Source organism: Zonotrichia leucophrys, chromosome 3 (assembly GCF_028769735.1).
Source record: "Zonotrichia leucophrys gambelii isolate GWCS_2022_RI chromosome 3, RI_Zleu_2.0, whole genome shotgun sequence".
In the NCBI taxonomy this organism is placed as follows: domain Eukaryota; kingdom Metazoa; phylum Chordata; class Aves; order Passeriformes; family Passerellidae; genus Zonotrichia; species Zonotrichia leucophrys.
Window position 1 is genome coordinate 60,184,679 of NC_088172.1, and position 23,552 is coordinate 60,208,230.

The following is a 23,552-nucleotide window of genomic DNA, read 5'->3' on the forward strand; positions in this document are numbered from 1 at the left end:
GGTTCTATTTTCTGTGCATGCCGAGATTTGACGTGTAGCTAACCCAGCCGAGGCTAGGAGCCCAAATAGAGTAAGAAAAGTAAACTCAACTCAGGCAAAGAATGCTTTGTCCCACCTCAGATTTAGCCCTCAGGTGATCAAGCACTGCATGCTTTCAATTTTACCGGCTAGGGATATTTTTCTTAAATGTTCAGAGAACAAACGTGTCTGAATATTGAGCATGACACGAAATGTCACGAATGCTTAAAGTTGCGGCTCCTTCAGCTCACGGAGGAAGATGCGAAGGGAAGGAGGGGTGTTTTGTCAGACCCAGGGTGAGAATGTCCCTACATAAACAAAGGGATTGGACGTCGTCTTGGGGAAGGGGGGGCGTAGCGGGGGAGCGGGAGGGTGTGAGGGGACCGAGCGGAGCCGGCAGTGCCCGCCAGGTCGGGAAGCCGGCGGGAGGAGCGGGGCGGCCGGCGGCGGAGGGGAGGCGGGCGGGAGGAGCGGGCGGGCGGGCAGGCCGGTGTGAGCTGTTTGGCCACCGGAGCCAATCGAAAGCGGGGCCTTGATCCTCTCCTCGGGCAGTGGCTGCGCCGAGCCAGTGCCGCGCTGCCCGCAGCCGTCGGGACCGGCACAGCCGCCTCGCTCTCTGCGCGCACCGCCGGCCCCACCGAGCGCCTATGGGCATCTGCAGCCGGCCGGGGCTTCGCACCACCGCCACCGGCAGCAGCGGCACAGGGCGGCGACCGCCACCGCGCTTCCTCGCCCCTTGGGATCTATAGCCGGCGGACGGAGCGCGCTGCGGACCCTTCCCCGCCTCCGTGCAGGTATGGGGCGGCCGGGGGACCCTGACCCGGCACCGCTCCTCTTGCGGCCGGCTCGCTCCTTTCCTCCTCCTCCTCCTCCTCCCCTGCCCTGCTGCCGCCCCTCCGGGGACAGGCGGCGGGCCCCGCGGGCGCCGTGCGGTGACAGCCACCAGCCCCGTCCCGCACCGCAGCCCCGTCCCGCAGCCCCGCACCGCAGCCCTGTCCCGCAGCCCCGTCCCGCACCGCAGCCCCGCTCCGCTGCCCGGCCCGTCCCGCTCGGCGCGGGGAGCTCGGCGGGGCCGCGCACGGCTCGGGGCAGCGGCGCGTCCGAGCCCGCGGGGCGCTGGCAGGGGCACGGAGCGAGCCCAGCGAGAGCGGCGCCGGGCTCCGAGCGCCCCGGGAAGGCACCTGGATGGCCAGGTTTCCCGGCGTTCGGGGCGTCGTGCGCCGCGTCCCCACGCTCCCCCGCAAAGGAAAAAGAAAGACAAACCAGAAAAAAAAAAAAAATTAGTTCGTGCTTGAAACCTGTGCCCCTTTGTACCTTTCTTTCTTTGCTTTGGGTTAATGATGGTTTGTGATTATGAAACCCCACGAGGGATCAGCTCCAAGAGCGAATAGCACTACTTTAAGTCATGACTTGGGAATATACGTGTGCGTATACAGATACTCGGGTTTTTTTACCTTGAACTTGAGGATTTTACAGACCCATGTCTGTCTCACAAGGAGCTCCTGACTGACTTTCTGCTAAAGTTAAGGAAATATTTGTGCTTCCACAGGTCTTGCAGAATTGGAGGCACAGGTCTTATAAAAAAATTGCAGTGGCATTTGGCTGAACAGCTCTTATTTTTAGCATGCTATTGTGAAAGGGGTTATATAACTTTTGGTGGATTTTTGAGGACAAAATTAACAGCTCATAATAAGTTAAACCTATCTTTTTTTTTTTTTTTTTTTTTTTCTTCTTCTTCTCTCTGAAAAGGAGAAATAAACAGAATGAAAGCCCAGTGAGTAGAGTCAGGTGAACTTCAGCTGAATGATAGAGATTCCCTGAGAAAAAGCCTCAGGTTAGGAATCCCACAGTCCTCTCAACAATCATGAAGCAGCAGGTGCAAGACCAAGCAATGTCAGCTCAGAGCTCCAATTAGGAAGTTGCTTATCAGGCTGCTTCAAGGTTATTTCTTGCTCAACCAGGGTGAAATTAGCAATCACTTCAGAATCTTGTGTTCCCACCCGTGCCAATACAATACAGATGCTGTGTTTCCTTAGGGGATTAGATTGTTTCTTGAACTTCAAAAAGTACGGACAGCCTGAAGTATTTGCTTATAATGCTTGATGTATTTTAATGCAGATGCTTCACTTACAAAACTTGGTTCCTGCTTCTCATGCTGGTCTTTCTTCATTACTTGCAAAAATTTAGGAGTAAGATGCTAGGATTTTTAAAAATCGCTTCAAGAAAGTAACTTTGTGGAACCGCAGTGTGCCTACCTTGAGAGCCAGGACATGAGGGTGCTGTGACAGTGTTCACACTGAGCAAATTGACTCTCTCTCACTTAGTTGCATGGTCCTCATGAACTGCTGTCATCCAACTGAAGTCCTGAGTTCTTGATTTGTGGCCACTGTGCAGCTGAAAAGGGAGGACTGGTTTGTAAAATCTCTGTTCTGGGATGAGTGAGAAACCTCAACAAGTAGGATTTTGCCTCCTCACCTCTTGCAGCCCGCTGTTCGGGCAGAGCTCTTGTGTGCAGGGAGGAGGTTCGTGTGGTAGCAGGGAGTTTCACTCAGTCTTCCACTGCAAGTAAGTGAAAGATGTGTCAGTGAAAAGCATCAGTAAGACGTCCACAAGAGTGCCGCAAAAATAAATGCCACTAAGCCAAGGCTTTGAGCTGATTTGTTTAGCTGAAATATATTTTCTTTTTTTATCTTTTAAATAGACTGTGCATGACTTTCAGTGGGGAATATAACAAATGTATGAAAAGTTGAAGAATTTAACTGTGGAGACTTTTGTTTCTTTTCATAGTATCAGGTGAGGGTAAAAATTAATATCTGAAGTACCCACTGAATGGCATCAGTAAATTGGAAAATGCTTGGTTTCAGTCACCATTTGTCAATCTCTATGAAAGAGTAAATCTCAGAGATCCAGATCATCTTTTGTAATAAATAATCCTGTTTGAATTTTGCTTCATGAATCTGGTAACTGGTTTAATTCTAACACTATTGCTAAAATAACATAATAATTCTGACTCAATCATCAGAAACTGGTAAATTCCAATTTGGGATTGGTACAGTGGTGTTTATCAATTTCTGATCTAGAGTTAGAATTGTTTCAGTGAGCAGTTCCAAGTTACTGAGTAAGAATTGAGCAGTTCTAACTACTGTGCAGATTTACTGACATCTGAAGAATATCTTAAAGAGTAGCATAAAAATGTCTTCCCCTCCACACATGGATGCTCCTGAGTGTAGGTTGTGCAGTTATAGTGTTGTGGCTCATGGCAGGAGTGGGCTTTTGATGCCCATCCTTCAGTTGTTCCACTTATTTCCCACCATCTCCATATAGTTCATGGTAGGCCAGTTGGATTCCTTTAAGATGAATCTTAACTAAGAGATGTGCTGGAGTTGTTTCTGGAAATACAATCCCTATGACCATATCCAGCTTGAAGTAAAACTCTTTAAAATACATACAGTGTCTTCTGTGCCTAAATGTTTTTCTGTGCATGTCAGTTCCTGTTGGGCTGTGCTAGCTGCTACAGTAGACCTGGTCCATTTGCAGCACGCTGTTCCTGACACACCACACAGTCTGAAGACCATACTAGCCATTTTTCCCAGGGGTGTGGGCTGTAGTCCCTGCTTCTTGCACCATTGCTCACATACCTGTTACCAAAAAACACCTGGATGAGCTGGACAGTGCAGCCCTGCAACCAACCAGGGCTGTCCTGCTGAGATATCTTCAGTTCAAAATAAAGATGGCCAATTTTGGTTTGGTTTTTTTTTTCCTAGTCTGGCATGTGGTAGGAGGCTAGCTTTTGAGTGGGAACTTTGGATAGTGTAGCCTTGTGCTTGTCTGCTGGGTGTTGCATTTAGGAAAGGACAGCTGGTGCTTCTTCATGGTCGTTTGCCTGTCCCTGGCCATTGCCCTTCTGCGTATACAGGTCCGTAAGGCTGTTCGTATTCTTTGTTGCATTTGGGAGTGGTGAGAAATGTTGGCTTGAGACTTTAAAGCTGTCATTTAGAAATGCTTCCCTGTGTTCCCTTGACGCAGCATTGTGGCTGACTGCATCTCCCACAGGGCACCAGAAGAATTGCTTGGGAGGAAATCTCACCTGTGGGGGTAGTTCCTGGATTCCAGCACATGATGAGAATCATGCCCTGATCCTGGAGTCTAGTTGCCTCAAGCAGGGGGGAAATGTTTAAGGGGAGATGTTCAGAAACATCCTCTTAAAACTTCAAGCTTCATTAAAACATGTTAAACCTTTTTTTTTCTGCAGCTTTCACTGTAAAGGGAAAAAAGTTTCCATTTCCTGTTTCTTGGTGATTTGGCTGGTTTCTTAGAGTTTCATATTTTTATTTGGTTTGCTTCTTTGGGGAAAATGATTTTAAATTGAAAAATGATTCTGTGAATTATAAACAGTTATCTCTTTTATGAAAGTATTTCTTACTTTAAAATATATTATTGGAGCAATCACGGATTAGGTCCTTCTTTCACGTAGAAACGGAAGATCGTTGTCATTGCTGCAAAAAGTGGCTTTCTTACCAACTCTTCAGATTTACATGCGTTTCCATTGGATTATGATGGAAATGGTAGGATTGCATGTGTAGAGCATGCTTGATACAAATACTCTTCTTGTCCTGGATCACTGGGACTGCTCCAAGACAGCATTTCGATTGCAGAAAATGTTGTGCTATATAGAACAATAAGAAGTGAAAAAGAAGAGAGGATTTCCTACTCCCATGACTGTATTTCTGTTGCTAGAAGCTGTCTACTCCAAGTCTTATTTCAATGCACAGCTTCTCTGTGGGATGATGTATAGATTTTAACGTGAGTTGTGTAGATGATGGTATGTCACTTGAAACCATGGTATTTCTTGTTCTCAATGCATTAAGGTTTTTATTATCAATTTTTAGAAGACTTTTGAAGCCTGTTTCAGAAAGGGAAGCAGACCATAAAAATCTGTCTCGCTCCAGGACATTAAAACAGAAGGCAATCCATCTTTCAATATCTGGTACGATACAATCATGGCAACTTCAGTTGTAACCTGTCTTTCTCAAAAAGTCATCTTACAGCACCTACTTCTAACATTTTTTTTTCTTCTGTGCTTAACCATATTTATCTATGACATTCGGAATATTTTGTTCTTTGTTGCTGTACAGATAATATCTCAAAGAGTTATAATGGTGCATATTAGAGTTATTTTAGATTAGTCATAAAAGTTACGGGGATTTGCTAAAGTCAGTTTTCCATGTAGACCATGCTGCCATATAGAATTAGTTATACTGTAAACGTGAGTTGTATATAGAAATATGCATGCTACTGTCTTTATTCCAAGATTTTTGGAGAAAGAAAAAGGGTGAATTTATCTCTCATTCCCAGCAATTTTAAAGTCATTGTTGCTTGGGAAGTGAGTATTTGGAGAAACCATAATTTGCAATGAAACTTGAGGAAATTAAAATTGTGATCTATTCAAGTAGAGAAAGACTCATAAAAAATTTTGTTTCTGTCTATTTTGTGCTAAGGATGTGGGAGAAGTAAAGTACACTGTGAAAGGAAAATATATTATTTACCCTCCAAATTTCATTTTGGAACTAGATTTTATTGAGTGTGATGGGCAGTGCGCAAATACAGTGTCAGACTGTGGATTTAACACAATAAATCTTGAAAATTTCCTGAATTTTTAACATCTCTTAAAACTTGGAAACAACACTTGTACAGCTCATGCAGAACGCCTTGTTGACCTTGTGTTGTACAAACACTTTCTGGAGCTGGAAAACTGTTGAGCTGGTCTAGATGTGAGTTATTTGCTGGTCTCCGTTTACATGCAGTGTTGTTGTGGATTCCAGCCATGTCTCATCTATCCTATTACCCTTCTTAAGTGCTGTTATGATAATGCTCAAATAGACTGATATTATACAGTAGTGCTAACAAAAAAACAAACAGCATTGTAAAAATTCTCCATGGCCATTTCTGGCATGGAAGGGCAGGTTTTTCCCTGGTGCAAATCTCAGACCTAATCTCATTTCCAGTGAGGCCAAAACACTAGCATGGCTCGGAGTTAAGCGAGATCCTGCCCATAAATCTGGCCAGTCTCCATTGAGATAACATCTGGAAAGTTGTCATTTAAAAATATGTGGGAGAGCTTGGGATAGGGGTGTAAATAGTGGGTCAGAGCTTCTATCCAAAAAGGAAAGCATCCAAAAGGAAGCTCTCAGATGTCAGACATCCTTGCTCTAGGCATGTTCTTTGTTATGATCCATCTATCGTTTGCCCGTTCCTGTTCTGTCAACATAATTTGGAGCTCAGTGTCCTTTGTGAGGAACAAGATGAGACTGACAGGCAAGGAAGATGGGAATATGTGAACATGTTGCATGACTTAATGGATGTATCCAGTAAATTCTGCTAATAAAGAGAGAGATGGCTATCTCTTGTATTTTGATTTAAATTGTTCTCTGGCTGACACCTTTCAGATTACTACACACAATGGATTTATACTTAGCATGTTTGTTGACTTTTGTCTATATTCTTCATTAATGATGTCCATGGAAACTTTGCCTGATTCTTCAGTAAGAACAGTTTTTGCTGGGATAGTCTGAAGAGTGACTACTTACAAACTGAAACAAAGTCTAAGCATCTTGGATTCTGTGTAGGCAGGGGTAGATTGTTCATCTGTCTCTTTAATTCTCCCGTTCTTTACTGAAGCTGAGCCTTTGTTAAAGTCATGGCTCACAATGTGTGGCTTCTTAAATGGTAGCTGAAGATTCAAATGCCACAGAAACTGATTATGGGGAATATTTATTGTTTTGTTCAAAAATCACAGAAGATATGTGAAAATAGTACCATTGTGTTTAATTCTTGATATATGTAGTGACTTTGTCTCTGTAGAAACCCTGAAGCAAACAAGACAAATGCACACAACTGGAAATTGAACTAATATATGTTACCTGAAACTGTCTTGCTTTTGGGTTCCCAAAGTCCCTTCAGTCACTTACATAAAGTTATTCAACAACTCAGCCTAGATTTTTGGGCTTTTTTGAACTGTAAGACAAATCCCACCTTTGTCTACTGTACATTCCTCTCACATGAAAAGAGGCTTTAAATACAAACTGTACCATAATAGATCCCATTTTGTTTTCTTTATCTAATTTTTTTTAAGTTGTCTGCACTTGGTGTTCTTTCTTCTTGAAGGAGCATTGCAAAAGCTCCTTCACAAAGTAAAGTCTCCTATTTTCTGAATTCTAAATCCAGAATTCCTGTTGCTTTATTCCTTCAATTCAGGTAGGCTGCTTCCAACTAGAAAAATATTTTTCTGTTGGTTTTTCAATAGCTGACTTTAAAAATATGATACATGCAAACACTATTTTGAGTACCTATCAGAATTCGCCAATCTTCTCCTTATAAAAATAGCCATGTTTTTTTCAGTCCAAAAATATAATATTTTGTGAAACTTGTTTCTTTGGAAACAAGTTTATTGTGTTATTCCAAGTTGAGCCTAATTATTTTCTGGACATCTCTAAGGTTTCTTTAAAAGAAGCATATGATATTACAGGAAGAATGTTCCTCTTGTTTGCCAGAGAGCTGTACTATGTTTACTATAATAAGATTAAAGGAAATTTGAAAGTCAACGCTAGCTCAGTGGGAAGCTGATAAACACACGTTGTACTTGCAGGAACACTCTGCCCAGTAGTATTAGGAAATTTATCACTATTTATTTAGCAGCTCAGACTCTCTCTGACAAACAGATTTGGTGTCCATTTAAAAGTACACCAGATGCTAAAAAAACTTCTACTAACATTATGGATGTGATTTGTGGAATCTGAGCTGTTATCCTGGCATAGACATCTCGTGTGGTTTAGGATTGGGAATCTCGTAGCATAGTCTCTCAAAATAAGGAGTCTGTATCTTATGGATCTCGTCGCTTTCCAAATACTGTGGTTTCATTCCTGGCACTTCTGGTGAGGTCAGCTATTACAGCCACAGTCATAAACAGCAATTTTCAGAATTTGAGCAAGCTAGACAAGGGTGTAGCTCCTTGGGAAACTTATTCTGGAAGAGGTAAAACCAGCAATATCTCTGTGTCCATATCTGGCACTGGCAGTTTTTACTCTTGAGAAGCAATGGCTGTCCAGTCTCATATTTGCTCATTGTGCCTTAGCCAGTGTTTCAACTAGAGAGTGAAATCTGGAGAAAGAAAAGGCCACAGGGATGACTTTTCATTCCTAAGTTCAAGTTGAGGTCATTTTTACGTGGTCACAAATGCTGCTTACACATCAGTAAAACAGAATGAAGAAATTTTGCTATGAAATCCATGCAGGAAGTCTTGTTAGAAATTCTGTGAGTAGAGGGGAATGTGTAATCACACGGTGATACGTAAGCTACTATTGTAAATGTCTTCACCACCTCCAAAATAGCAGATCTCTTGCTAAAGTGAGCAGATACTCACTGTGTGCTTCTGAGCACCACAAAAGGCCAGTGCATTATTCCCACCATGTGTTGGTAATTAGTTGGAACTGCAGGATGAAGTCACGATTGGTTGTAGAAGCTACTGTGGTTATCTGTTCATGCTGTGTATGGTAATACATTTATTTGATAAATAGGTGATTAGGGAAATTAGTTAATTTCCACATTCCTCTCAACCTCGAAATTTCTTAGATACAAGCCTAAAATGCAAGGATCACTCTTTGTGTGAAATTTATGGATTTGTATGCTACCCATGAAGTCACCCCAAAATATTAATTCCTTTTCCTGGTGATGTAAGATGTAAATGTGAGCTCCTAACCTGCTTCAGATATTAGAGCCTGATGTAATTTGTTCAAGCTGTGGAGGAATAATTTCATTCTCTTGTGTTCCTCTCCCCACCCCCCACCCCTAAATGTTCTTTAAAAGTCTGTGGAATCAGTGGAGATGACCTGAGTTACAATTTCATTAAGGGCCATGCCTTTCCATTATAGCCACGTACAGTCCAGCACATTGTGGAGTCTTTGAGACGTCCAGGAACCATGAGAATTTTTATTCTGCCTTTAGGTGATCCGTTCAGGTAGTAGAACAGCAAATGCATGGGTACACAGCCCATACCAAAGGTTGCCTGTCTCAAAGGAGACTGTTGTGTGTGCAACTCTGCTGGCCACTATTCCAGGAGTGAGTTCTTCTTGCAGGTCTGTCCTTGGCAAATTCACCTGCACATTGAAGAAATCTCTGACTTTGTCATTAGGTAAACCAGAGTGTTGCCTGTTTTTGTGTTTCTGCTTAGCTTTGTCCCCATAGATAGGCAGACTGCTGTCAGAGTGCTTGCAGGGTTCCCTCTTTTATACAAATTGTATAAAATTGATGAACGGCACACTGCCAGTTCATCTCCCCACTCGTACGCCAGCTTCATTTACTCTTATAAATAACTGGGTAGCAGTCAAACACGATTGACTTAAGCTGTTACTTTATCTGAATGTGTAAGATGCAGAGAGTTGGAGATGCTAATGCTATGCTTGTTGTTTGAGTTTTCTTCTTCCACACTGAAATTTAGATGTGTTTTTTAAGATCGTTGAAAGTTATTGGTCATTCATTGGGTTTAGATTTATTGTCACTGTTTATAAAACTACCCCAAATTAATTGTTTTTCTTGTTAAATTAGAATCTGCATGGTTGGGTTTGTATTCATTAAAGGGAGGCTTATTTTCTGTTATAAAAGTGAACTGCAATTTAAGATTTTTTGGTTATGAAGTGCTCCAAATTAGATTTTTCAGAATCAGAAAAGGCCTTGATGCTGTGAAAGTGCTGCTTGGCAATAACTAAAACTTCCTGTGTTGCCAATACTGTCGTATCCAAAATAGCTGTATACCAGCTACTGTCAGGAAAATTAACTCTATTAACTCCCCCTGACAAAAGCATCACAAAGTATTAATGGTCCAGAGAGTATCCATGTTTTGTTCTTCTGCCTACAGCTATGCCCATGTGACATCACTTTAGCTAGGCATAGGTCTAAACGTTTAAACTGAAAGGGTTATCCTGCCCTTGTCTCTGCTTCTGGCTGTTAGGCTGTGTCTTAATTCTGTTCCAGCCTTTCTCCGTGCCCTCTGGCATGTCTGAAATGGTATACAATCAATACATATGGGAAACTGGCTCAGAAACTGTGCTGTAAATGTTGACATAAGTGTTCAAAGCACTGTGTATCCCCTAACTAATGAGGCTGGGAGGTGCAGACTCCTTGCACGATGTCTTGAAAACCCTGTTAGTACCAAGTGACCCTAGTGGTCCAGATAGATGAGCTTAGTTGCTAAGTGTGGAAAATCTTCAGATAAGATTGTTATTTAAGAGACAGCCTGGAGACCAGAATTCCCAAATCTTCTGAAATGACGTGGGCTAATGGGAGTGGTGAGACCCAGGAACAGCTTGCTGAGGGAAGAAATGTGTGTGTCTGCAAATGTTCCAGACCAGGCTGGAGGGGGTTTTGAGAAACTTGGTCTAGTGGAATATGTCATTGCCCATGGCAGGGGGATTGGACTAGCGGGTCTTTAAATTTCCCTTTTAACCCAAACCATTGTATGTGTAATTGTATAATGCTGTCATTGTTTGAACAGAACCTTATGATTCACTTTATGAACTGTAAAAACTCTTATAGTCATTGAGCACTTTAAAAAAATTGTGAAAGACTAACGTGTTTCTCTTATTAACTGCTATTGTGGTGTGATACCTGTGCGTGCGAGCAAATATGAGTAGTGTCTAAAAGAGGTAGCTCTGACTTTATGTGTAGGTACAAAAAAAATGAAATGTTTTGTTTTTCTACAAAGCCTGTAAGGATATGAATTCTAATGCAGATTTGCACGCACTGGATTAAATTCCTTGCACAGAGAAGGAGAACAATGTGTTACTTCAAGATAATGTGAATATTCTTTTATGCTTAAAAAACCTAACACTTTTACCCATGCCTTCTATACAGCAAGAGTTCCAACCCAGTGTGTATTGCTATGCTACCATTGTTATTTAATGTTTATAACCTGGGACATCCAAAGTTTTTATGTATGTTTTGCACAAGGCCATCCATAGCTGTAAAAAAATTTAACTGTAGTGAAAGAAAGAGACAACAATTGCTAATTGCCCTTGCACTTTTCTTTTTTGAAGCAGCATATCTAAACCCAAGTACTATAAAGGAGGGAAGAGAGGATTTGCTTCTGATGAGTTGAATTATTCCATACATAGATTGTTTATTGACATTTCAGTTATACCTTTTAGTCTGTGTGATTTTCATGGTAGTTGTGAGTCAACATAATATTTAAATGGAAACTTTCAAAGCAGCTTTGTGTCTACCTAGGTTTTATGATAAAACTTGTATCTTGTAATTCTGAAATTATTCAATCAGCTTTTCCTGACTTGCATATGTTGTAAAGGTCAGAATTGATTTCAAATTTGAGTTAAACTAGCTCAGGTGCTTTGAGACATGGAGTTAACCTACTAAAGATTATGTCCAGTAAAGGGTTGACATTAACACTTCTGAACTTCATTCTTTAAGAGTCACCTTATTTATAGCAAGATAAATGCACTTTCAGCTCTTGCACAGAGTGGCAAAAGCATTCTTTGGGTAGCCTAAGTAATCTAAAATATATCTTATCTGGGAAACCTCAAAGGATCTATTTATTCAAGAAGTTAGGAAAATTTAAGGGATGTATACTTACAGCCTGGATTTCAGAATATACAACTGCTGCTTGCACATTTTAAGGGGACTGTTAATTTCTTTTAATTAAATAGAATGTTTTAAACATCATAAGCTATGTTTTCACAGAGTTTATAGGAAAGATATCTTGCCATGCTAGAAATTTATATAAGAACTTGAAAAGTACATTCAAGAAGAAAATCCAAACAGATTAATGCTTTTATGTTAGTGAAAAAAAAAAGAAAAATGCAAATAGTGACAGAAATGAAAAGCGAGTTGAACTTTTCAGTGGTCCGAAGTTAACTTCCAGACTGTTTATGGCTTCACAGTGTGTGTAGGTTCAACAAGTGTTTTGGGCTTTTTAAAGCAGCTTCAGGGGGTTTTTTTGTTCATTGCAAGCTATTCTGCTCACACATTCACTGTTTTTTAAAGTATTTTTACATGGCAATTTAACATAATTCCTAAGAAATACTTGCAAGATGCATCTTTAAGTAAGATATCTGGCTGTAAGCTGTCTCTTAGGGGAAAATCTTTTTCTAGGAGTGTATACATACAGCTTGCTGTTTTTAAGGCTTTTCATGAGAAGTCAAGTGGAATTTATTACTTCACAGACTTCCTTGGTTAGCATATGTGAGGGAACTCATGTCTAACCACTGGTAGATTTTTATGTTGAGTAACCTCTACAAGTATTCATTGCATGTTAACTCTTGACAGATAAAATTACTTACTCACTATTGACTTATCTTTGAAGGATGATTTACTTTGTCACTACTGAGTCATCTCCATGCTATGTTGAGACAGCAGTCTCTCTCCAGATCATCTTGTGGCGTGCAGCTATTGCCCTGATGCAGAGTTGCTAGAGGTCTGCGGGAGGAATGTGCAGGAGAAAAGGGAGAAAGACAAATGCTGAATCTGTGCTGAGGACAGCAATCACTGGTGTCTGCAAGAAGAAGAGCTTCGCATTGTAGATCTTGCTTGCTCCTGTTCGCCCAGCAGCTCTGCAGGGCATAGTAGGGGAGTGGGGAGTGGGGAGATGAAGGCTAAGTATTTAGCCATTTTCTCTTTCTCTCTTTCTGTTCATGGGATTGTGTTATTTTGCTACACTAATAAAATCAAGAATCCAGAATTGCTGTGACATTGCTCCTCTGTCTCGGTCACCTTCTCATATCAGCTTACCCTTCAGTTAAAATATACCTGTTCACCCAACCTTGCATATGCATATGACTTACAATAAATCCTCAATTCATGCATAAGTTAATGAAAGGAACATTTTTCTTTCATTCTGGAGATTTCAACACAATCTCTGAGTAATTTAAAAAGAACTTAAGAATAATCTACATGTATCTGACCCCAGTGGCACTGCTTACTTATGTGATGGGTAAAAGTAGCCTTTGCCTTCTGTCTTCTCTCCTATTTTCACTATACAGAAGACTGGCCTGTTAGGAAAATCAAAGGAGCTCTACAAATAACAATGCTTAGAGTGCTAGTTTGTGAACATGAAGCCCCAGATGTTTTGTTGGGTAACTTACCTTAAACCTTTTTATTAATAGTGCTGAAGTTTTCTTCTGCCCAAAATTACAAAGGCTGAGAATTTTACATGCTCCTTGGTCAGTATGTGGAGCTGTGAGGATATATATTAGCCAGACAGTCTTAATTTATTAAATCTTGTAGAGAAGCAGGAGACTAATAGCTAAGGTAAACTGTTTTGTGGTGACCTGCCTAGGTGGCTTCCAAACAAAATGAACTGTAGACTGAACTGCACAGTATTATGGAAGTGCAAGGCATAGTTTTCCAAAGCACCTATTTTTGAATGGGAAACTGAGCAACCAAAATAATTCAGTAGAGGCATCAGTCTCAAGACTCCTGTTGAAGAACACAAAAATTAGATGTCCAGTATCAGGAATTCCACAGGTAGGCCAGACACCTGTTGCCTTTGTGCTGCCAATAGGGAGTTTGGGGGACTAGCCTTAAAGTGTACATAAGTTAGTGTGTCAAAGTGGGAAATTATTAAACTTCAAATAATGCTGAAGAAATTAGTGTTTACAGAGCCCTACATTTCAAAAGTGAAGGCTTCTGCAGAAGTGTTTGGAAAAAAAAGGAGGAAGAATGATTGAGAAATGCTGCAAGGTTCTGCTTAATGCTCCCATTTTTGGATGTATCTGCTGAGATTTTCAATCTGCCTGGAAAAAGGTGCAACTGCAGGCTGGGGAGGATCACTATGAGGGTTGAATGCATAGGTTAAATTACACTCTGGAACTAAAGGTGATAAGATCCTTGGAGCTATAAGAAGATGAAATTAGATCCAAAGTACACCTAGACACATATTACCCCCTCCCCTCTACTGTCAAGCCCTCACATAAGGAATGGCCCCTGCTACCAGTAGCCAGAATGTCACAGTTCAGAGCTGGTGAGCCTTTCAGGGGCTGTGGGATTTCCCAGATGCTGTTAAGGATCACTGAACATGACTTTACTTCAAGATGAGGAAGTCCCATACAACAACCAATTTTTCAGGTCCAAAGTTCAGTTGGGAGCTGTGCACACAAAGGAATACAGATACTGAATTCTTCACTGATACTGTATTAGCCTTGCATGAGAAGAGATTAGGATCAGCCTTTCTTTGCTGAAATGATTTGCCTGGTACCGCCAACTGGCAGTAAGTAGGTCCTTCCAGCCAGGAAACTACCAAACAAGACATTTGTGTTATGAAGCCAACAAGTAATGCAAAAACATTGTGGGAAAATTACCATTAGCTTCAGAAAAACAGTTATGTGTCACCATTGCTGAAACTCAACCTCATGACTTCAGATGATCTGGTATCTCTAGTTTATTCAGCTGGTCTGGTATCTCTAAAGTGAACCTTAACTAAGTCTTAATTTGGTTCAAACCAGGAGTGTAAATCAATGGAGTATGGGGTGATTCCTATTATATTTATATATTTATTGCTTTAGAAATGCAGGGCACTTGTACCACAAAATGCTCCTCATTTCTTTACATTTTCTCCCAGAAAAATTTGTATTACAGCTTTTTCTCCTTCTTCACTTACTTCAGTGTTTTACCCACAGTGGTCTTCTATTAAGTTCTTACTAGATCCCTATACCTAAGGTGATGGAAAGATAAAATGTTCGTAGATATTTATCTTTGGTGTTGGTACTGAATTATTGTGGGCTCAAATGTCTTTGAAAGGCATTTAATGGGAGAGTGAACCATTCTCACATGTCCTAAGTGAGCCTGCCAGGCAGCTTCACTAACTTGCATAAGAAAGAAAAATCAGAAAGCAGAAAGTTTGGGTTGCCTCTGGCTGGCAGGATTTCATTGGACTGGATGTCTTTAGAAAAGAGGGAACTTGTTGAGGTACTTTTGGGGGATCCCTTCATAGCTATGTTTTATGGGACCTCGAAATACCGGTCATTTTGTAAAGCCAAGGGCTTCTCTAACCTAGATTAGGATTTGCTAGGCTAGATATATTTGCCATTTCACACTAGGCAGAAAACATTCATCTTCAGAGTTTTCTCTTCCCTTGTCCGTTTTTCTTTCTCTTCATAGCTAGATGAAAAATAATTAAAAGTATAATATGATTTTAAATATAAAAAAATCACTAAAGAAGCAGCATGGTATTAAGTGCAAATGAAAAATAATTTGTACTAGAATTTCAAGATATTCTAAGAAGATAAATGTTGTTAATATGTTGTTTTAAATTACTTCCTGGTAAACTTTTTTTGTGTCATATTTATTCTTTTTTTTCCCCTATCTTTCAGCTGTCATAACTAATCTGTAAGCGTTTGCTGGCTACTTCAAACTGATCAAGTATTTTAATGCAGTACATTTTTGTGCTGCCTGAAATGTGTCAAATATCAGCAAGTCTACCTGAAGACAGATCATAGCCTGATCTAAATGACTATATATTTTAGACCTCAAGGATTTTGTACCGGTATTTCCACAAAGTAAAATTATTGTGTCTCTATTGTGTCTCTGTTGAACTAAAATATTTTTTTTCCATTCACTTCAATGAAGTCAGTATTTGTCAAATAAAGTCTCTGAAATATTTTTAAATACATATTTACAGAGAATCCACCCATCTGCCATGTTTTCTTTTCCTGAGCTTACTGAACACAGTGGGCAGGCGTGGAAGTTTTTGTTGTTAGAAGCACTGCCAGTATTGCCTAGTGCATGAAGCCTTGCAGGGTGTTCTCATCCTCTGCTGCACTGATCTGTTTAAGGATTCTGTCTTGTAATAAATTTCCCTTTGTTTCAATCTTGCTGTAATTCCTTGGCAAAGAGTGATGGATTTATTTTTTATTAGACCATGAACATTTGTATATCCACTTGACTCTAGCTTTGCATTGGTTTACAAGAGAGTATACATGTAGCATCGGTTCAAAAAAACATAGCAACTGGCTTCTCTCAGAAATAGCAGTATATTTGTTACTAAATAACAGTACATAATAAGAATGTAATAGTAAAGAAATAACTAATATGGGTTGTAGGTTGCTTTTAGTGAATGACTCTTTCCTGGCTTTTACAAAACCACACACTGCAATGTCACCTCACCTGTTCATAGTAATCAGAAATATTAGACTATATCTAGGTAAGGAAGCAGTTCCTCATAGGGAAAATGCCAAGGAGAAGCCCTTACTCTCTGTATTAATTTTAGAGAACTACCAACAATAAGTAAATCTTATTTCAAAACTTATATCATTTTTGGAAGGATAAAGAAGGCAGATGGGAAACTTGAATTCTGTTCCAGTGTGTGTTCAGTTTCTGTTTGAGGGCAATTTCATTATCTTATTTGTCGTGCTCTGTGGGAAAGGGAGTGTTGGACAGTGGGTACAGCTTCACAGAGCTCTGCTGTGCTTGTAGGACAAATACCATAGCTTTATGATAACAGCTGTTGACAAACTATTCCACACCTGTTAATTACAGGTATTACAAATAGAGAGGAATTTGGGTGTTTGCTGTCATGAGGACATTACAGATGTTTTCTTCTGTGCAAACCTCTGCAGTTGGCCTCAGATCTTTGAGGATGTGGTTGTTTGTCAGCCTGTTCTGTCATCCTGAGACCTCTGGGTAAGAAGCCACTCAGCTGTCCCATTCAGTTTTTGGTTGTGGAATTTGGCAGCTCCATCAGCAGTGTCACATCAGCAGTGCCATTGCCAGCCTTCTAGTTCAGTGCGTCTGTCACTGCATCTGAAGGGACCGTGGGGAAAAACTCTGCATGGCACAATATTTCCATCTTCTCATCTAACCATCCTGGCTAATTAAACAGTTTTGACTCCTCTGTCTTGAAATTGGTCTTCAAAGATTGTTTAAAACTGTGCCCAAATTAGCCTTATGTGGAAAAATGTGTCCATGTGTTATTTCATATTTAAATATGTTTTAGGAAACCTGATTTATTTTCTAATGATTTATAACTTACATTCATTTTCTTCAGAAATAAACAAGGCAATATTTCCTTTGAATAACTGAAATTTTGGAAAAGCCAAGGCATTCTTCAAAATCTTGAATCTTGACCTCCTTTGCCAACAGAGGAGCATTGCACAAAAGTTACATATTCTGCCTGCAGCAAAAGAAGTAAAACTGAGTCTTTAATTCTGAAACCATCTGATTGTATCTGCATTGTAGGCCTGGTAGGTTCACATTTAGCAGATTGCAGTGTGTTAAACATCAGGCTGGCTTTGAGTAGTGGTTTGGTGACTCTGCAGCAAAAAGAATGGTGATTTATTTCTGTGATAGCACAAAACGAAAAAGCCTAGGAGGATGAGAAGAGAGATGACAAAACTAGGCAAAAAAAACCTCTGCAAGCTATTAAAAATGGTCCTTTGGCAGATAATAATTATTCTATGTTATATATGTATATATATATCTATTTACTTAAAAGGGAATTAAAAGAATTTTGGGAAGTTGTCTGGCTCTTCTCCTTCTTATTAGGATCCATTTAATCTAATGTAATCCATGGCAAATGTGATTTTGTTTTTTTCCTTTTGCATCACATTTTCCTTAATAATCCTGATGACCAGTCTACAAACTTAGGCAAATCAATTCCAATGCCTCACTCTCTGTATCATGGTGCTTGCTAATAGGAATATTGCCTGAAATCTCATCTGCTAACATTACTACATTCAAATCTATGAAGACTAGAACCATAATTTCATTCTTTGCTATTGCCCATTATGCATTTAAAAGCTATTAACATCACTCCCCTGGACTTTGCTTCTTTGTATTAAAGAGCACTGATTCCTGCAATCTTGCCACATTGAGTTGGTTTCTGTGTGTATAAATGCTCTTGTCTTTCTTCCTTGCCTCCCCTTGGGAAGACTGCATGGCTTTCCTGAGGCATGGTGCCCAGAACTAGTTCATAATTTACTACTTTCCATTCTGTGTTTGTTCACCCTTGTTTTTGGGGCCAAAAATAGACTCTTGATTTGTCCTTAACATCTTCAGTGTACCATCAGCGAAGGGTGGTGGTCACACCTCTGAGTTTAGCATATAAATTGGATTAGCTTCTGTTTTTGGATTTTTGTTTTAAATTCCAGGTGCAGAGGAGTTTCTTGTCTAGTGTGGAATGTGTTGGGACTGATGTATTACTGTGATGACCATTGTGAGAGGCACCAGTGCACACTGAAACAATAGAAAACAGAGGGACTGTATGGAAGCTGATTTAACAAAAAGCTGTCAGTGAAGTACAGAGCCTTTTAGAAGAATAAGTATTGCTTCACAACTGATTAAAAATAAGAGCTATACATTTAAGATGGCAGACGCCTTTCCCTGTTTAAATGCCAACTGGTCCAAACTTCAAACTTATTCAACTGCTGTACAATTTCTGTCTCTTAGTTCTAATTACAAGTGGGTAGAGGGCATGTTCCCTGCTGCTTATGACTTGCTGGTGTGCAGGATACATTACCTCACTTTTCTTCTAAGGTCTGGTAACTTTAACAGGCTTTTAGGCCTGAATGCAGGAAGCTAGTTAAGTGTTTGCTTAACTTCTACAGTGTTAGTTTAAAGCTGCCCTGTCTTAATCAGAGTCCTAATTACTAAAATGCTCCCATACCTGCATGAGAGTTAGTCCTATCTGTTGACTATTAATTATATTACATTTGTTCTTGCATAAAAGCGGCTGTAGCTAAATGGAAAGCCTTAGCCCACGTGGTTCTCAGAATCACCCAGGCTTTTGGAGAATGAAGGTGCCTTTGTGCAGTATCAAGGGAGAAACTTAATAAACAGGTTCTGTGCATAAGGCATGTTCCCTTTGGCTGGTGATTGTGGTGTCTGTGCGGTGGCAGACGTACAAGCTGGTGCTCTTTGCCATCACCTGAGAAACAGTCTGGGACCACAGAAACAGACTGCTTCAGCCTTCTGCTGAATGAATGCTCCTGAATGTTTGCCTTGTGTTTTTCTTCTTCAGGTGTTAGCACCATCACTCCATCTCTTGCCATGTCATGTCAAAGCACAACTTATGCTTTTGCCTAAGGAAGGTAAAAATCTGTATGAGTTCAATAGCCGAACAAGTGACCAACTCTTTTTACAGCTCTAGGGCTCTGTTCCGAAAGGAAGGTTGGAAAAATATTTGCATTCAAAATGCGTTAGAACTTCTGACAGATTTTTTTATTTTCAAAAAAAAAAAAAAGATTTGTTCTGTCTCATGAGTATTCTGGCAAATCTGTTACCTGGAAAGAGAATGGAAAAGTGCTTCCTCCATCTTTTTTTTGCCAAATCACACTGTTTGTGTGTTTGTCCTTAATTTGGTTTTATTTAATTTTGCATGGCACTAATTGCATGGGCATATGTAGCATCTTCACATGAAAAAAGAGTGATCCTGTCACCATCTTCCAAGTTAGATTCTGGATCAGGTGTGGAGAATCCAGCAAGGGTAGATGTTAGGAGAGGTAGGATGATATTGATAATGGAGAAAGAGTGAAGCAGAAGGCATCAGTGTTTCATATATCATATAGATAATTTTTTTGCAGTGTAACCAGTGGTTTTGTTTAATCACTTGAAACCCTGCTGTTTTGGCAGTAGAAACCTTTGCACTTAAAAGGCAAAACACTCCAAAGTCAGACAGAAGGATGGAGAAGTTAGAGTACATTTTCATGTTTCTTTTTCCATGTTTAATATTTAGTTTTGCACTACAGTTGCAGAGCATATTTTCAAGATAAGATACAAGATCCTCTTTTAAAGCACCCCATAGACATTGAGGACTTTAGATAAACTGCACATACCATTTTTGGAAATCTAGTTGTAAGTTAGAGCTGTAGTGTTTAAGACACATGCTATAATCAAGTTCTCGTGTCTTTATAGCAGAAGGAGTTTTTTATGGCAAGCTAGCTGCCCTAACACATGTGCCTGTTCAAATTTGCCACATCTCTCACCTGGCCCCCATTGGCCACTGTGGAGGAGTGTGCATCTCTCACAGGGTCTGATGTTTCAACCTAAACAAACATATTTATGATGTTCTCGGGTATCGGAAAAGGTACTATTCATCACATTTATTATTATTATTATTATTATTATTATTATTATTATTATTATTATTATTATTATTATTATTATTATTATTATTATTTTAATCCTTCTCACTGCAGTGGTACAGACTGTACTACTGCCATCAAACCATTTAGATATAAGGACCATGCATCTCTCATGGGAAGCCAGAGCATGCAGTTTCATCTGTCAGCGCCGCCTTTATCAGCCACACCCTCCCAGTTACATTAGCCTCCCCCGCCCTGGAACAGGTAAGTTGGGTGACAGCGTTCCCAGGCCCCAGTCTGGAAGGAGTATCAGGGTGTGGTGTGGCCACTGGTTGGAGGCAGCGTGCTTGTAGGCTGGAGCTGGGAAGGCAGAGCAGCCCAGCACTGGCACGGGGGCCCAGCAGCAGCACTGATGCTGCGGGCAGAACAGAAAAAGCCAAACCTTTCTGGCTGGATCAGCAGACTTGTCTTGCTGACTGTGTGGCTGCACACGTGCATGTGTCCTGGGTGGGGGGGAATGTGAGATCAGGAGCAGAGTGACAGTGGCTCAGAGTCCAGAGGACTTAAACTGCATCCTGGACTGGGTAACAGCCGAAGATGATTTAAGCTTTATCTCAGAGGGGCATGGTTGGCATTCAGAAATATATCCCGCTGACATTAATTGCTGTTTTGGCCATTTCCCAAGGTCAAACACAGGGTTTTCTATGGGTCATTACTCTTCCTGAAAGTGGAGTTGTGCTGTCCTAAAATGACTATATATAGTGGGAATATGTATTTGAACCTATATGCTGCAGTATTCTAATCAGAATCTAAAACTGAGGGGAAAAGGCATAGGTTTTAGTGTTTTGGCCTGTGATTAGTTTCATTTGGACTCAAAAATCTAGAACAATTGACTTTCTTAATCTGTCAGGGAAGAGGATATAATACAGGGATCTTAAATCCCTGTATAAAGACCTCACCCTCCATACCTCAAAACCTAATGACATCAAAACAATGTTGAATATGGTATTGTAATTCCCTTCAGGTCCAGGAATTTTGTGTTTATTGCCTACCTCATAATCCAGCTTTAACTGTAAAATATGCTAAATGCCTATTTGTGCTTTCATTTTCTCACTAACCATTTCTGCAGTTTTTAGAGGTTTTTTTTGTTTGGTTTTGATTTGGTTTTGTTTTTTTGGTTTTTTTCTTTTTGGTTTTGTTTTGTTTTATTTTTTTGGGTTTTTTTTACAATGGGAGGGGAATGCTGGTCAAATTATCTCTGGTTCATGTGTGTACTGAAACCATGAGCTTACATTCATAAACAGGGAAGATGTTGTTGAAGAACTTGTTACAAGAAAGATAAGTAGCGTCCCCCACTGGCTACATTTTTGGATGACTGGTAGCAAGCAGTTTGTGCTGTTTATCTTCCACTCAGTGGTGGCTCAGTATGTGAAAAATACATGACAAAGCAGGGCTCTTGGGGAGCTGCTGAGAGGCCCCCAAATTTCATCTATCATTTGGGTGAATGGCAGCAGACAGCATCATCACCTACCCAGCTGTACATCTGGGCATCCTACAGAAACACTAACATGTGGACACATAAGCAATGTCACAGTCCAGAATAAAACTGGAGGCTTTTTAGGTGTGGGAACATATGTTTTCTGGATTGCTGACATTGATTCAAGTGATATCTATGTCCCTGTCACCTATTTCTAATGTGTCTCTAAATCTCTTGTTTCTCTTAGATGCTTTGCCATGGGTTTGGCAAGCAGCTTTAAACACATAATATTTTGGTTCTTGTGATGGGGTGGAAAATAGAGATAGAGAAGACCTCGTTAAAACTGTAGTATTGAGGGGAGATCTTTATGTCTTCTGTACAGTTATGCTCTAAATCCACTAGTAGCTTGCATTTAAAGTGTTTCTGTTATTTCAAAATCACCTGTCTCACTTTCTTTTTTAAGTCAGAAGTGCCATTGCACATTCTGCTTAAACCATACAGTTTAATGATTTAATTCTCACTCCTATTTCTCTTTTTTTTTAATTTTCTTACGTAAGCTTTCCTCCTCTTCAAGTTTACAACAAAGATGTAGATACTGAAATGTGCACTTGCTTTGATGTAGCTTTTTGTGTCATTCATGTTGTAAAACAAAGTGTTTTATTTTGAAAATCAAAAGGAAAAAAACCACACAAATGTCCCTGTGTTTTTAATAAACAGAGTTTTGCCAAGTAGCAATTAGTACTCTTCAGTTTTTGTGCTAATTAAGAGCTTCTTAGGATCCTCTAAGAAGAGCTTTTGCCAAGCTAGCAGATTTCCAGACAGGTGAGCTGCTTTTAACTTTACCTTTGCTAGGTGCATTTTTTGTAATGTTTTTCGTAGTTATTATTCTGTTGCTCTGACATTCACCATGCTCTCATGCTGCCCAAATCACTGATGTGATATGTATGGAGCTTCTTTATGTTTGTGCTGGAGAAAAATTACAGAAGCTGAAATAATCACTCGAAGCAAAAGCTGTTGTTCTGAGACTAAGTAAGGGAAGAGAGTCTTGTTTTCCTAAGCCACATTCTTTACTGAGCCTCCTTTCAAAATACAAGTGTAGAAAGTCCCATGGGGCTGTGGTTATCACTGACCCATTGAGGTCCATCATACTGCAGGAATTGTGGTAAGTTCAGTTGAAACTCTTTTTGTCTTTTCACACAGTAGGAATGAAGGTTTTTTAGAAGTGTTGATCAAAACTTTTTCTCAAAAATACTTTTTCATAGGAAGAGACACAGACATTTTTGGACTGAAAGCACCTGAAAGCTGTAGTTTGAATTGACATGCATTTTTAGGGTTTTCCCATTACTGAGACAAAAATGTGCTTCATGTTAGCTCTGTGAAACATCTTGGCTTTTGAGGATTTAGTAACTTTACATTGATAGTATCTTAAAACCAATTTTTGCTCACTTCACCTCCTTTTTGAAAAAGAAAGGGACAATTCAGAATCTTGTTATTTAGCTAATCTTAAGTGGAGACATAGGCCAATGTTAGTATTTGCTCTAATATCAACATGAGGCTTTCAATATGTCTAGTTCTCACAGTGTCAAAAGGTATTTTCCCTCATTCCTTATTTTAGATACCTATCCTCTTAATCCCATATTACACATAACTTCTTTAAAAATTCTACTGTTTAGCCAAGACATAGGAAAAAATATTAGAAAAGTCTAGTTCAAGGGTGTACATAATGATTTTTGTATTTTTGGTCTAAATCACTCATAAGTCAATTATGTGAGGTGTGTGTGAGATCACTCATTAGGAATCAGAGTAAATCTATGGATCAGAGCATTTTCTTTGGGACAACCTTATTTCGCTATTATTAGCTACAGTGAGACTTAGCTGGTGGCACAGATGGCATCTGGTTGCTGAGCCATTACAAGCACTTTCATCTGATTGAACAAAACCTTCGTCTGATCAAACTCCCTTGCTGCTTCAGTATGAAA

General features: G+C 40.0%; 1 protein-coding gene across 1 annotated transcript in view; it reads left to right on the top strand.

The window, feature by feature from the left end:
• The first annotated feature begins 489 nt into the window (after positions 1-489).
• Positions 490-23,552, top strand: part of GREM2 (gremlin 2, DAN family BMP antagonist) — a 40,841-nt gene continuing 17,778 nt past the window's right edge. The window contains exon 1 of the mRNA XM_064708440.1: positions 490-812. The gene's annotated coding sequence lies outside the window, so the exon portion shown is untranslated. The remainder of the gene's footprint in view (positions 813-23,552) is intronic.